This window comes from Lactuca sativa, chromosome 2 (assembly GCF_002870075.4).
Source record: "Lactuca sativa cultivar Salinas chromosome 2, Lsat_Salinas_v11, whole genome shotgun sequence".
In the NCBI taxonomy this organism is placed as follows: Eukaryota; Viridiplantae; Streptophyta; class Magnoliopsida; order Asterales; family Asteraceae; genus Lactuca; species Lactuca sativa.
The window spans coordinates 7938688-7945851 of record NC_056624.2 but is presented as its reverse complement, the minus strand read 5'-3'; positions in this window follow the sequence as shown (position 1 = coordinate 7945851).

Below are 7164 nucleotides of genomic sequence, written 5' to 3'. Positions count from 1 at the left end.
AGTCTGTACCTCCAGGGCGTTCTACACGGGTTAAGAACACACCTTCGTTTTATTATGGTTTTTATATTACTACGGAAGGTGATACGTTCATCAGTGATAGTACACTGGTAAATTTGGATGAGCCTAGCAGTGTAAAGGAAGCCATGGCAGGCCCAGAGTCTGCTAAATGGAAGGAGGCTATGGACAACGAGATACAGTCCATGTATGACAATCAAGTTTGGAACTTGGTTGACCATGTACCAGGCCGTAAAACAGTCGGGTGCAAATGGATCTTCAAGAAGAAGACAGGCATGGAAGGAAAAGTGCATACTTATAAGGCTCGACTGGTTGCGAAGGGTTTTACTCAAACTCAAGGTATTGATTATGATGAAACCTTCTCGCCGGTAGCAAAGATTAAGTCTATTAGGGTTATGTTAGCCGTTGCAGCATTTCATGATTATGAAATATGGCAAATGGATGTCAAAACCGCTTTCCTTAACGGAAAGTTGGCTGAGGATGTGTACATGAATCAGCCAGAGGGTTTTGTCAGTGCAGAGTACCCCAATAGAGTATGCAAGCTTGAGAAATCCATTTATGGATTAAAACAAGCATCTCGTAGCTAGAATCTTTGTTTTGATGAGAAGGTAAAAGAGTTTGGCTTCTCGAGAAGCGAAGATGAGTCTTGCGTGTATGTCAGAGCTAGTGGGAGTATAGTTAGCTTCTTGGTACTGTATGTGGATGACATACTACTCATAGGAAATGACATCCCATCCTTGCAGGAGGTTAAGTCCTGGCTTGGGAAGTGCTTTGCTATGAAGGACCTAGGGGAGGCTACCTATATCCTAGGGATAAGGATATTAAGAGAAAGGAGTATAAGACTAATTGGACTTAGTCAGAGTATCTACTTGGATAAGGTGTTGAAAAGGTTCAACATGGAGAATTCCAAGAAAGGAGATTTACCGATCCAAAGCAATACTAAACTAAGTAAGACTCAGAGTCCGAGTACAGAGGCAAAGATAGCTGAGATGAGCCAATTACCGTATGCTTCCGCAGTTGGCTCGATCATGTATGCTATGACTTGTACCCATCCTGATGTGGCATTTTCTTTGAGCATGGTCAGCAGGTATCAGGGGAACCCTGGCAAGGCTCATTGGACCGCGGTAAAGAACATTCTCAAGTACCTGCGGAGGACTAAGGATTGGATCCTTACCCTTGGTGGCAGTGATGACTTGAGAGTATTAGGGTATAGTGATGCTAGTTTTCAGACTGATAGGGATAATTTCCGCTCTCAGTCAGGCTGGATCTTTACCTTAAATGGAGGGGCAATTTCTTGGAAGAGTTCCGTGCAGGAGACGGTGGCTGATTCGACTTGTGAATCAGAGTATATAGCAGCGAGTGAAGCAGCGAAGGAGGTGATATGGCTAAAGGACTTCATCGGAGACCTTGAAGTTGTACCAACTATTAAGGAACCTATAGAGATTTTCTGTGACAACAATAGTGCGGTTACCTTAGCCAAGGAACCAAGAGATCATGGTAGATCTAGACACATTGACAGAAAATATCACTTCATAAGACACAAGATTGAAGAAGGACTCCTTGTGACAAGGAGGATATCGTCGGATGAGAATCCTGCAGATCCCCTTACGAAGGGACTGACGAGGGTTAAGCATTTTCAGCATGCGAGACGCATCGGGCTGAGGGACGATATTAGTTTTGCAGATTAGATAGTTTTCCTGAAACTTGTAAAATGTAATCGACGTTTGATGATGAATAACATTTGTGATTTATTTATGAGTAAAGTGTTACTATCATTGTCAATTATTTACTATTGTTTCAGTTTTGCATGTTTTGACTTCCAGAATAATTAACTTATTCAAACCTCCACAGTCGATCATACGTCAGAAGTAGGTATGAATCAAGATTGTCTTGAATTGGGTTTGTAGATGCCTTAAAGGTGTTTAGACATGGCAATGGTTGCTACAACATTCATGAGTACTCATAAGTTATGAGTATTGGTATAAACCCACGCTCACTTGTATCACTTCATGGAATTTATCTCGAGTGATCGTGAGACGATAACATCATATAAATATTTAAACCTAGAGATATGAGGTGTTACCTATGAGTTGGTTGTGCATTGATTGTATGTAAACACATCAGTAACTTGATGTTATAAAACGTGCCTTTGTGTACAATTCAATAAGTAGTAGAACAAGCATATCAGTCGAAGTTTATCTGTTCCTTCTAGAAATAGAAGCGCTATCTAGGCCCCTCGATGATTTTGTGTTGACCCATGTACCAGGCCTGGTCAGAACTAAACCGATGTGTTCAGTGAAGTTCTTCGTCAAACAAATCGGAAAATCGAGAAACAACTGCTAGACAATAAGCAAGACATAGTTCCATGTGTTTGTCCGGCTGATATCATAAGAATAGAGGATTATGTGATCACTTATCTAAAATGGCGCTTCATAGTTCAACAAAGTCTTCATAGTTCGAGGGAGTTTTCGAGAGCTATGATTGCTGGTTGGTTCCTGAAGTTATAGGCAAATACAGTTATTAGACTTATCCAAGTGGGAGTCTGTTGGATAAGTTGTCTAAGTCCATAACTTATTTGGTATATACTTGACCCGACCGGCATGGTCCATTTGGGTTGCATCTCATGCAAACTATTATGGATAATTTTATGAGAGTTATACACATATGTTTATTAATATATTATGAGTTATAATATATTAATATGAAGTTACGTTATTTAATTAGTTTTAGTCTTAAATTAATTATGAATTAATTTAGAGATTAAAAGGAAAACTAATTAGATTATGGGTTATTTGTTTTATTTAGTGTGGGCTAATACTCATTTGTTAATGGGCTAGGCTTATGTGGAAGTCCATGGATGATCCATGGATCTGTTAACCCATGGATCCTTGGAAAGGAAAAGACATGGGTTATTAGGGTTTCACCCTAAACATGCACACTATATAAGCATGCTTATGGAGCATGAAATGGTGCCTAAGAGGAAACTAGTGAACTAGTGTGTTTGTGCTTGTGTGTGGCCGATTTTATACAAGTGTGTATACTCTCTTAAAGTTTTCCAAGAGTTTGTGGTGTTTTGTGATTCCATTTGAGGCATTCACACTATTGGTTCTTGGCCCTAAAACTCCTTAGAACCAAACTCATCAAAAGGTATGTAATCTCTTCTAACTCTTTTATGTTGAAATGTTCCCCATGCCATGTTAGATAGGTTATAAACCTTGGAAAATTATTATTTTGCATGTATTTAGACAAACATAGATCCAAGGTTTATTAGGGTTGCATGCACACTTAGGAAGTGTTAGATTGCTCAAAACCCAACAAGTCATAAGTATGTGGACTACTTATAGCCGCATGTGGACTACTTATTGCCACAGGTTTCAGTCTATCGTATGGTTATGGAACTCGCAATTAGGATAACAGAGATTTACTTATAGTAATAATAAACCACTTTATACATCTTTTACATCTTTTACATCTTTCACCTACGGTAACTAACATTCCATAAAGTATGGGACTTTCCTGGGGAAAGCATGGAACCTAACCATGTTTACATCTTTTACATCTTTTACATCACTCACATCGGAAACCAACATGCAGGAAAGCATGGGGCTTTCCTGGGTAACACTTACATAACTAGAAAGAGTAACAAACTGGATAACATTACATCTTTTACAATTGGTAATAAACAATAAGGAAAGTATGGGACTTTCCTGGGAATACATGATAGGTAAACAGAACAGTTTAACAAGTCGGATAACCAAACTATACATTTTATAGGAGTAGACATGTTTTCAGTGTACAAACTTACTTTACTTTACATTTGTGAAACAACAATCAACTTTTAAGAAAATATGGGATTTTCTTGGTATACATAACATTTCAGAAACAGAAAGGAAACTTGAAACATTTTCACAAACAAAAACTGCTTATGAACTCACCACCTTTATGCTGATTTTCAAACCGCTTGTGTTCTGAAGATCCTTTTTGCTTGAAGACGGTGTACATGAAGATCCGTTTCATTTTTTTATATATACTATTTATCACAACTGTACAAACTTTACTTTTGAAACAACTGTAAAACTTTTCTTATGTAATGTATTGGTTGTTTTACTTTGCTTACTATGTGCATTGGATTTGATACTCAACGTGGAGTCAACCCCGGACATGTTTCCGCCTTCGATTTCGGGGTGTGACAATAGGGCACCCAAATCCGCCACCGGAAAGTCATAAGCCCCAACTATGCATCCTAAACTCAGAAATTTTCCCGAATATGCGCTCCCACTTATGGTTATCTAGTCACATGGCCTCCACCAGGGCCTCTCGGATGGTATCTAAGACTGGAGTTGTCACTGTCATCCTCATACACATGTCTCAGATCGGAGTACTCTCTACTCTGCGACCCAAGAGTTCAGCTACCACATTAGCCTTGCTAGGGTGATATAAGATCTCGTAGTCGTAGTCTTTTACTACATCCAACCACCTCCTTTGTCTCATATTCTGGTTAGGCTGATGCATAAACTACTTCAGACTCTTATGGTGCTTGTATATAGTACATCGAACACAGTAAAGATAGTGGCGCCAAATCTTGAGGGAGAACACCACCACCCCTAACTCCAAATCGTGGGTGGGATACCTCATCTCATTAGGCTTCAACTACCTCGATGCATATGCTATCACATGTCTCGTTTGCATCAACACGACACCCATCCTTGATATAGATGCATCACAATAGACTACGAAGTCCTCCACTCCCTCGGGAAGGGTTAACATTGGAGATTCGCACAATCTCTGGCGAAGAGTCTCAAATGAGACCTATTTCTTGGGCCCCTAGACTAAAGTAACACCCTTCCTGATCAATCTGGTGAGAGGAACGACAATCTTCGAAAAATATCTGATAATCCTCCAATTGTAACCAACCAATCCCAAAAAACCTCCTAATCTCGGATGGGGATCTCAGCACCTTCCATCTGATAACTACCTCAATCTTGGCTGGGTCGACCAATATCCCATTCTGGTTAACGAGGTGTCCCAGCAACTGGACTTCTCATAACCAGAGATCACACTTGGAGAATTGACATAAAGCCTCTCCGCCCTCAATACTCCAAGAATCTCTCAAAGATGATCCTCGTGTTACTCTTTGGATCTCGAGTATACCGGAATATCATTGATGAACACGATCACCGATTGATCCAACATGGGTCTGCACACCTGGTTCATGAGATCCATGAATGATGTCGGTGCGTTGGTGAGTCCGAAAGGCAACACCAAAAACTCGTAGTGCTCATAACGATTCCGAAAATCCGTCTTCTGGATATCACCCTCACAAACTCTCATCTGATGATATTCAGACCTCAAATCAATCTTGGAAAACCAAGATGCCCCTTGCAACTGATCGAATAAATTGTCGATCCTCGGTAATGGATAAAGGTTCTTGACCGTCAGCTTGTTCAACTCCCGGTAATCAATGCACATCTGATGTGAACCATCCTTTTTCTTGATAAAAAGGATCGGTGTTCCCTATGGTGAGCTACTCGGCTTGTTAAACCCTTCCCTAGCAGCTCCTGGAGCTGTGAGGATAACTCTTGCATCTCTGGCCGCACAAGGCGATATGGTGCCTTGGCAATACGTGCCGAAGTCGGAACCAAATCAATCCAGAACCCCATCTGTCTCTCGAGAGGCACACCCAGTAACCCCTTTGGGAAAACATCTGGAAACTCGCACACTATCGGAACCTCAGAGATAAAACTTGGCCTCACTGTAGAAACCCGTGTATCCACCACATTCTCCAAAAATCCCATACAACCCTGATGTAGACTCTGCCTCACCATACATCGTAAGAACTCCCCTACTAGGGTCTCGTATGGTCACCATCTGGTGCTGACAGTTGATCACGACTCCAAACCGACTTAACCAGTCCATTCTCACTATGAAATAGACATGACCCATTGCGATCGGTACCAGGTTTATTATGAACTCAACACTAAAAATCTCTAGTACACATCCCTAGAATACATTAGTAGCGAAAACTGTATGCTCATCGGCTATAGAAACTCTCAAAGGTCAACGCAATGCCTCATGTCCGATACTGATGTGACGACTAAAAGTTAATGACACGAAGGATCGACTCGCACCCGAGTCAAATAACACTAAATTAGGTACAAAACTCACAAGAATAGTACCTACATACAACACAGTATAAGCACAACAAATCTCAAAATAATAAAGGTAAGGAAATACGTACCAACCATGACATCAGGTGCTCCGCGGACTCCTCTGCTGTCAGCTGAAAAGCTCTCCTACAATCCCTCGGTGTCTCGACCTTTGTTGGCCGATTACCAGTAGCGCATAAAGCAGCATGTGCCGAACCCTGAGCTGATCCCTAAATGAGCTAAGGGCACTCAACCTTCCGATGGCCGATCTGGTTGTAGTGAAAGCAAACTGCAAACCCCTTCGGGTAATCTTTTGCCATGTTCTCCTCTTTGTCACATTTGTAGCAAATCCCTACCCGATATGATCCCTCGTGACTCTCGCCGCACTTGGCACTAGTGCGGCTCTTCTGGCCCCCAGTCCTCGTATCAGCGATTTTTTCCCGCTTCACCGCCGGCGGCGACTGCACTAGTCTTCGGTCCCTACCCCGAGACTCCTCCTGCTCTCTGGTCTTTAACTCTAGTTCAATCTCCCTCCGCCTAACAATTGTATGAAGCTCAGCTAATGTCTGGTATGATGAGTTCGCCATGAACTCTCGTATGTCCCTCCTCAGTATGCTTAGATATCGGCTTACACATTCCTGCTCAGTGGACACATACTCAGGGCAGAACAACGCCCTCTCGTGGATCATCCTCATAATCATAGTCACTGACTCTGTCTTCTGCTTGAGAGATAGAAACTCCTATGCCAGACATTCCCTCTCCACTAGCGGAACATACTCACCTCAAAACAATCTTATGAATCTCTCCCACATTAGTGCAACATGGTCTACAGGAGTAAAACTGGTAGTCACAAACTTCCACCAGTCCTTCACTCCCAAGCATAGCTGGTTCAGTGCAAACTGAACTCTCAAGTGATCTGTGCATGAACACGTATAAAACCATCCCTTAATGTTAGAGATCCATCTCATGGTAGCATTTGGATCCTAAGTCCCATCAAACTCCG